An 8,459-nucleotide genomic window follows, 5' to 3' on the forward strand; every position below is an offset into this window, starting at 1 on the left:
CAGCCTGGGTAACAAGAGCGAAACTCCGTCTCAAAAAAAAAAAAAAAAAGAAAAAGAAAAAAGGTAACAATCATTTGAGCCTTCAGCAAGCCCTAATCTCTTTGCCTCAGTGTTGATGGCTGCCAGCTGATCAGGGTGGCAGTTGCTGCAGGTTGGAGTGGCTGTGGCTATTTCTGAAAATAAAATAACAATGAAATTTGCCACATCGATAGATTCTTCCTTTCATGAAAGATTTTTCTCTGCAGCATGAAATGCATTTTATCCACAGCAGAATTTCTTTCAAATTGGAGCTAATCCTCTGAAATCCCACACTGCTTTATCTATTAAGTTTACGGAATATTCTAAATCTTTTGTTGTCATTTCAACAGTTTTCACAGTATATTCAAAAGTAGATTCCATCTCAAGAAACAACTTTCTTGGATCATCCGTAAGAAGCAACTCCTCATGCATTAAATTTTAACATGAGATTGCAGGTATTCTGTCCTACCTTCAGGCTCCACTTCTAACTCCAGCTCTCTTGCTCTTTCTACCACATCGGCAGTTACTTCCTCCTCTAACATGTTAAATCCTCAAGTCATTCATGAGGCTTGGAATCAACTTCTTCTGAACTCCAGTTATTGTTGATATTTTGACTTCCTTCCATGAATCATAAATGTTCTGAGTGGGATCTAAAATTCAGAAGATTTTAAATTTACTTTGCCCAGATCCGTCAAAGGAATCACTGTCTATGGCAGCTACAGCCTTACAAAATGTACTTTTAAATAATAAGATGTGAAAGTTGAAAGTACTCCTTGATCCATGGGTTGCAGAATAGATATTGTGTTCACAGGTAGGAAAACAGCATTAATCTCCTTGCACATCTCCATCAGAGCTCTTGAGTGACTAGGTGCATTGTCTATAAGCTGTAATATTTTCAAAGGAATCTGTTTTTCTGAGTAGTGGTCTCAACAGTGGGCTTAAATTATTCAGTAGACCATTCTGTAAATAGATGTGCTATCATCAAGGCTTTAGTTGTTCCATTTATAGAGCACAGGCAGAGTAGATTCAGCATAATTCTTAAGGCCTTAGGATCTTTCGGGGTAGTAAATGAGCACTGGCTTCATCTTAAAGGCGCCAGCTGCATTAGCCCCTAACAAGAGAGTCTGCCTGCTCTTTGAAGCTTTGAAGCCGGATATTGACCTCTCACTAGCTGTGAAGGTTCTAGATGGATATTCTTCCAAAAGAAGACTGTTTTGTCTCCATGGAAACTTCTATTGTACACTGTAGCCACCTTCATCAATGACCCTAGCTAGATCTTCTGGATAACTTGCTGTATTTATTCATCAGAACCTGCTGCTTCTCTTTAGACCTTGGTGTTATGGAGATGGCTTGTTTCCTCAAACGTAGTCAATCAACCTCTGCTATCTGCATACTTTTCTTCTGCAGCTTCCTCACCTCTCTTAACCTTCATAGAATTGAAGCAAGTTAGGCCCTTGTTCTGGATTAGTCTTTGGCTTAAAGAAATTGTATAGCTGGTTTGATCTTCTATCCAGATCACTAAAGCTTTGTCCAAGCAATAAGGCTGTTTCACTTCCTTATCCTTCATGTGTTCCCAGGAGTTGAACTTTTCATTCCTTCAATATCTATTTTCCTTTGCATTGACAACCTGGCTAACTGACATGAGAGGCTTAGCTTTTGGCCTGTCTCAGCTTTCAACATGCCTTCCACATTAAATTTAAACATTTCTAGCTTTTGATTTAAAGTGAGAGACACATGACTCTGTTTTTCGCTTAAACACTGAGAACCCATTACAGGTTTATTAGCCGGCCTAATTTCAATATCATTGTGTCTCAGGGAATAGGGAGGCCCAAAGAGAGAAAGAGAGTGGGGGGAACAGTTAGAATACTCACAACATTTATCCACTAAGTTTGCTGTCTTACCTGGGCATGATTCATCATGCCCCAAAACAATTGCAATGGTAGCATCAAAGGTCACTGATCACAGATCACCATAACAAATACAATAATAATGAAAACGTTTGAATTGTTTTGAGAAGTACCAAAATATGACAGAGACATGAAATGAGCATATGCTATTGGGAAAATGGTGCTGGTAGACTTGCTCAACACAGAGTTGCCACAAACCTTGAGTTTGCAAAAAATGCAACGTCTGTGGAGTGCAATCAAATGAGGTATGCCTGTATCGGTAACTGAAAAAAAGCAAGCAGTTGAACAAACTGGGAAGGGTTTCCCATTTATGTAGAAAGGTAAATGTGCAAACTTAGTCTGGCACAATCTATCTTCCCTTGCCGCGAAGGGAAGGAAAGGTCTCTGCAATGATGGACAAATCGAGGCTCACTGGGAATTCTCAGCTCACCTTTCACATGTCCCGCTATAGATTAAATTGTACTAGGAACATATCAGTTACTCCCTAAATTGCCTAAGGGAGAAGAGGAACAAAGAGGAATAATCTAAGAACCTAAGTTTACTCAGGTTTTCTTAGACTTTTTCAATCTTCTTTCGAAATATAGACATATGGGCCAAGCACAGAGGCTCATGCTTGTAATCCCAGCACTTTGGAAGGCTGAGGTGAGTAGATCACTTGAGGTCAGGAGTTCGAGACCAGCATGGCCAACATGGTGAAACGCCATCTCTACTAAAAATACAAAAATTAGCCAGTGTCGTGGCATACGCCTGTAGCCCCAGCTACTCGGGAGGCTGAGGCAAGAGAATCACTTGAACCCAGGAGGTGGAAGCTGCAGTGAGCTGAGATCATGCCACTGAACTCCAGCCTGGGCAACAGAGCAATACTGTCTCAAAAAAAGAAAAAGAAAGAAATACAGACGTACGTTCTTTTTACACAGATGATATTGTAGATACACAGCAATAGAATAAAATATTTCCCTAGACGCTCAGCTTCTGATTAGGATCAGAAAGATCAAGAAACAGCAAAACAAATACATGATCACCCTAAAACTGCCAGGATATTCCAGAGCAAAATTCTTTCTTAATGTTTCAGTTCATTGCCTATGCATATACACTGTTCAATTAACATATTTCAAATCCACTGTCTAAAAACAGTGACAGAATATCTGCCTTTAATTGTCTTTAAACTAGGCCTACTTTTAAGGACCCTAATGTGGCAGAAGATAATAAAGAAAATGTTAATACCATTTAGACTAGGCTCAGAGGTTTTAAATTTTTTTTTTTTTTTTTTTTTACTTTGTTAATAATGTCTCTCACCCTCACTTTTTTTTCTCTATAGAAGAAATTATTTCATTTGGAGAGGTCGTGCATTGGCACAGGCAGAATGGTGTGGCTGTACTTTATCACCATAAAGTCTCATCTAGCTAGGACCTCAGAGAATAAAATGCTAAGTTAGAGAGAGGAGACACAATGTTCTGCATATAAATGACCTCACTCTCTGCTTCATCCCACAAAACATTAAAATTTAAACGGCCAAGTTCTATAATAAAGGTAAATGCAAAATGCCAAGAGAACCCTAAGGACAGAGTGTTAAAATCTTCCAGGGTGGTGGGGTGAGGAGTGGGGAGAGGAGGAACATTTGAGCCTGGTCTTGGAGGAGAGAGAAAATAGGACTGATGGACCGCATGCAGGCAGCGGGAGCGGCTGGCCGCCACGTGTGTGTACACGTGGGTATCTGGAGAATAGAGAGCTGGCTATGGCGGCTGAAGCGAGGTGGGAGATGATGTTGGAAAGGGACAATGGGGACAATTTGTGAAGAGCCCTTTATGCCATAGTAAGTAGGAAGTAACCTCCATCCAGCCTTCTCCTTACTTTTTTCCTCAGCCCTGCAACCTCAGCCTCCCAGATTCAAGCGATCTTCCTGCCTCAGCCCTGCCTCAGCCCCCCTAGTAGCTGGGATTACAGGCACGCACCACCGTGCCCAGCTAATTTTGGGATTTTTAGTAGAGACGGGACTTCACCAAGTTGGCCAGGCTGGTCTCGAACTTCTAACCTCAGGTGATCCACCGGCCTCGGCCTCCCAAAGTGCTGGGATTACAGGAGTGAGCCACCGCGCCCAGCCTCTGTCCCTGCTTTACCTAGCCAATGCAGTTTCTCATGCATTTTTCTGAAGCTATTATGTTATTACATAAATTCACATGCATGTAAGTATGAATGTATGTAACGATTACACACACATTTTTATATACAAACAGCAGCATACTGCTTTGGTGCAATTTCTCTGGACTATGCAACATCCCTTATGCTCTCCCTGGCCTTTCCTGCGTCAACAGCTTTAATCCTGCTGTCATGACCTTTCCTGCCCTGGCTCTGCCTGGTGAACTTCTACCCATCCCAGAGCCCAGCTCAAATGCTACCTCTCACATGAGGCCTTCCAGAAGCTCCCAATAAGCAATATATTTCTCCCTTATCTGAGCTCACATGTCATCTTTAAATGCTTTCACATTTTTTTTTTGAATACTGATTACATGCCTATCATAATATTTTAAAAGTACAAAAGGGAAAAATATATCTCCCTGCTAGGCCTGTCCGCCAGTGCCCAGGCCACTTTCCCAGAGGCAACCATCGCACTAAGTTTCTCATGCATTTTTCCAAAGGTATTACATTATTACATGAATTCACATGCATGTATGTATAAATGCATGTGTGTAATTATCACACACACTTTTTTTTCTTTTTTTGAGACAGAGTCTTGCTCTGTCGCCCAGGCTGGAGTGCAGTGGTGTAATCTCAGCTCACTGCAACCTCTACCTCCTGGATTCAAGCGATTCTCCTGCCCCAGCCTCCCAAGTAACTGGGACTACAGGCATGTGCCACCACACCCGGCTAATTTTGTATTTTTAGTAGAGATGGGTTTCACCATGTTGGCCAGGCTGGTCTCAAACTCCCGACTTCAGGTGATCCACTGACCTTGGCCTCCCAAAGTGCTGGGATTACAGGCGTGAACCACCACACCCAGCCTCATACATACATTTTTATTTACAAACTACAGCATACTATACTTTACTCCGTGATGTCTTTCTCACTTAATAATGGATTATAAATCTTTTTCCTTATCAGTAGATTGAGTCATCTAACTCTTTCTAAATTCCTTTAGTACAAGACTAAACAATTCCTTCCATCATGGATAAATCTGAAAATATAAATATGATTTTAAGAGTCCATGTGGTGGTTGAGACTTTTCTCACTATACTGTATATAGAGGCAGCTTGTGGTGATCAGAGCCCTGGACTGACGGTCAGGCTTGAATCCCAGCTCTGTCACTAGTTATGTGACCTTGCTCCTGCCATTTAGCCTCTCCAAACCTGTTTTCTTATCTGCAAAATTAGGCATTGAACTAGATGGGTTCTCAAGGCCCCTCCGAGGCTGGTAGTTCATGTTTCTGTGAACCATCAATATCACATGCTGCCTTGAGAGCAGATTTGAATAGAGAAAAGGGTGAAGGAGCAGAGAGACTAAAGCTCCTGCCACCAGATGACCTTTCCCTACTCCCAGGCTGTTGCTCACGCCTTCCTTGCCTTCCATAACCTTCCCTCTCTACCCCTAGCCTTGGCCCACTGAGCCTGGGCTCATCAGCCAAGCTAAGCACAAGGGGCCCCAGCAGGTGTCTGATTTCCAAGACTGGCCAGTAGCCCCTGTCTTATTGTTACACAAGGAAGAACAGAATTTGGATATGTTTTCCTGGGAACATGTTCCATCCCAGTTGAGAGTTCACTGCCCTCATTGTAGAGAGAATGTGCATATAATGAATGCCTTAGAAAGCTCTCAGAAGCTTGGAGAAACCACCAGCTCATCTGCAGACTCTCAGTAGCAGAACAACCGTGTGGCTAAGGAGGCTGAAAGACCCAGAGTGAGTGTCATTTCAGCTCAATGAAATTCTTCCATTCTCCAAGGCTTCCATTCTCCCCGTGCTTTGCCGGACAAAAAGGCAGCCATGGGACACATCACTCATTTGCCTCCCAAATGTCCACACCAAGGACAGAAGGTATGGACCTTGTACAAAGTATTCCACAACCTTATTTTATTTTACTATTTTTTTTTTTTTTTTTTTTTTTGAGACGGAGTTTCACTCATGTTACCCAGGCTGGAGTGCAATGGCGTGATCTCGGCTCACCGCAACCTCTGCCTCCTGGGTTCAGGCAATTCTCCTGCCTCAGCCTCCTGAGTAGCTGGGATTACAGGCACGCACCACCATGCCCAGCTAATTTTTCGTATTTTTAGTAGAGACGGGGTTTCACCATGTTGACCAGGATGGTCTCGATCTCTTGACCTCGTGATCCACCCGCCTCGGCCTCCCAAAGTGCTGGGATTACAGGCTTGAGCCACCACGCCCGGCACTATTTTACTATTTTTGAGACGGAGTTTCTCTCTTGTTGCCCAGGCTGGAGTGCAATGGCATGATCTTGGCTCACTGCAATCTCCATGTCCCGGGTTCAAGTGAGTCTCCTGCCTCAGCCCCTCGAGTAGCTGGGATTATAGGCATGTGCCACAATGCCCAGCTAAATTTTGTATTTTTTTAGTAGAGACAGGGTTTCTCCATGTTGGTCAGGCTGGTCTCAAACTCCCGACCTCAGGTGATCCGCCCACCTCAGCCTCCCACAGTGCTGGGACTGCAGGTGTGAGTCACTGCGCCCGGCCTCCACAACTTCAAAACAGTCAAATATCACATACCAGATGTCCATCAGGGGAGCTACTGGTATACGCCCTAAGCTGGAGAGGTGCTCACTAATCGCCTGCTCTCAGAAGGGTGATCTGTGACTCTCGCCAGATTATCCACAGCTCCAACATGGAGTTGGACATCCATCTTCGATGCCAACTCAAGTAGTGCAAACAGCCATTATTGACATGTTTGACACCAGGCGGCAGAATCCCAACTCCGTTTCTAGCAGCAGGGACTTTCAGAAAACACACTCCTTGTGGAATTAATTTGCCCCTTCTATTCATTTTTGCCTTAATTTGTCTCTACTTCCAAAATACAAGTCAAGCTGCCACACAAAATAACTTTTATGAGGTGGGGGAAGACAATACGCTTCTGTTATCATTGAATTCCTTACTATTGTAGACAAATATTTAATAATACGGGGAAAAGTATGTGACAACATTGCTATATGGATCAAAGAAAAGCAAGTTCAAATTGGTATGTGCAACATGATCCTGATTTTTTAGTAAAAATAGAAGAAAAAAGCAAGGACCTATGCCAATATTTTAACAATGCTCATACTAGTGCAATTACAAATTTTTGTGTGTGCTTATCTATGTCTTCTGAGTTTCCTTCACAGACATATACCACTTCTGTAACAACAACAACAACAAAAAAAAAACAGTAAAAATAAAATCTCATGATCTTTTGTAGAAGAAAATATAGGGTTGGACAAGGTGGCTCACGCCTGTTATCCCAGCACTTTTGAAGGCCGAAGTAGGAGGCATGAGGTCAGGAGATCGAGACCATCCTGGCTAACATGGTGAAATCCTGTCTCTACTAAAATTACAAAAAATTAGCCGGGTGTGGTGGCATACACCTCCAGTCCCAGCTACTCAGGAATCTGAGGCAGGAGAATTGCTTGAACCCGGGAGGCGGAGGTTGCAGTGAGCTGAGATTGCACCACTGCACTCCAGCCTGGGTGACAGAGCGAGACTCCATCTCAAAAAAAAAGAAAGAAAGAAAACATGAACACATCCCGTCATTTCTTCCTGGGAAGAGGTGACATTTGCTAGTATCACTGGATAGTCTCTTTCAAGAAAGTATGGCCCAGCAGGACTGGATCCTGGGTCAGGATTGACCTCAACTGATGAAATCACTTGCACAAGTCCAAGACCCTGACCCTTCTGCCACGTCTGACAGAAGAGCAAGTCTCAGTAGGCCTGTAAGTTGCCTTCTCACTCATTCTGGAACTCCACAGGGCAGGGATCTTTCAGACACCACGCAATTTTGTTTTTTAATTTGGAATATTCCAGTGATTTGGTTGGTGTCCAACCCATCCTGCTCAGCATGCTAGAAAGATTTCTAGGAGAACTAAGATCCTAGGAATATTGGTTTCTAGGATCCCACTATAATGATTTATGGGAACTTCTTTCCTTTTGTCACTGAGACCAGAATAGTCAAGTTGGTTGAAATCTGGAAGATCATCTTCTAATCCTGCCCCCAAATTTCAGTCATCTCATAACCATATTTAAACTATTATTTACTTGATATGTTTTAAAAATCAACTCTAAGTGAACTCACATGGCCTTTTCCTAATTAAATAGATGAGATCATAGATTTCATTGTCACTTATAATTTTTTCTGAAAACATTCAAATAAATATATACCTATTAAAAACATTTTTTAAATGCTTGCCCTAAAAACATCTTGTTTCCTACCATCAGTACACACATTGTGCTTGGGGAAATATACATCCAATCCAACAATTCAATCCTCAAAGTTTTCAGAGAAACTGACACTTAGAGAAATAAACCTCTTGCCTAAAGACTCATATTTTTGTGAAAAGTCCTTAT

The 8,459-nt window shown here is 42.5% G+C and overlaps 1 protein-coding gene across 3 annotated transcripts in view; it reads right to left on the reverse strand.

The window, feature by feature from the left end:
* RHOH (ras homolog family member H) overlaps positions 1-8,459 on the reverse strand; it is a 47,413-nt gene that overhangs the window by 19,824 nt on the left and 19,130 nt on the right. Inside the window, exon 2 of one of the 3 annotated variants that reach the window (XM_017509884.2) lies at positions 488-668. The exons of the other annotated variants lie outside the window; for them this stretch is intronic. The gene's annotated coding sequence lies outside the window, so the exon portion shown is untranslated. The remainder of the gene's footprint in view (positions 1-487; positions 669-8,459) is intronic. 3 annotated transcript variants of the gene reach the window in all.

The sequence above is a fragment of the Cebus imitator genome, unplaced genomic scaffold (genome assembly GCF_001604975.1).
Source record: "Cebus imitator isolate Cc_AM_T3 unplaced genomic scaffold, Cebus_imitator-1.0 Scaffold425, whole genome shotgun sequence".
Taxonomy (NCBI): Eukaryota; Metazoa; Chordata; class Mammalia; order Primates; family Cebidae; genus Cebus; species Cebus imitator.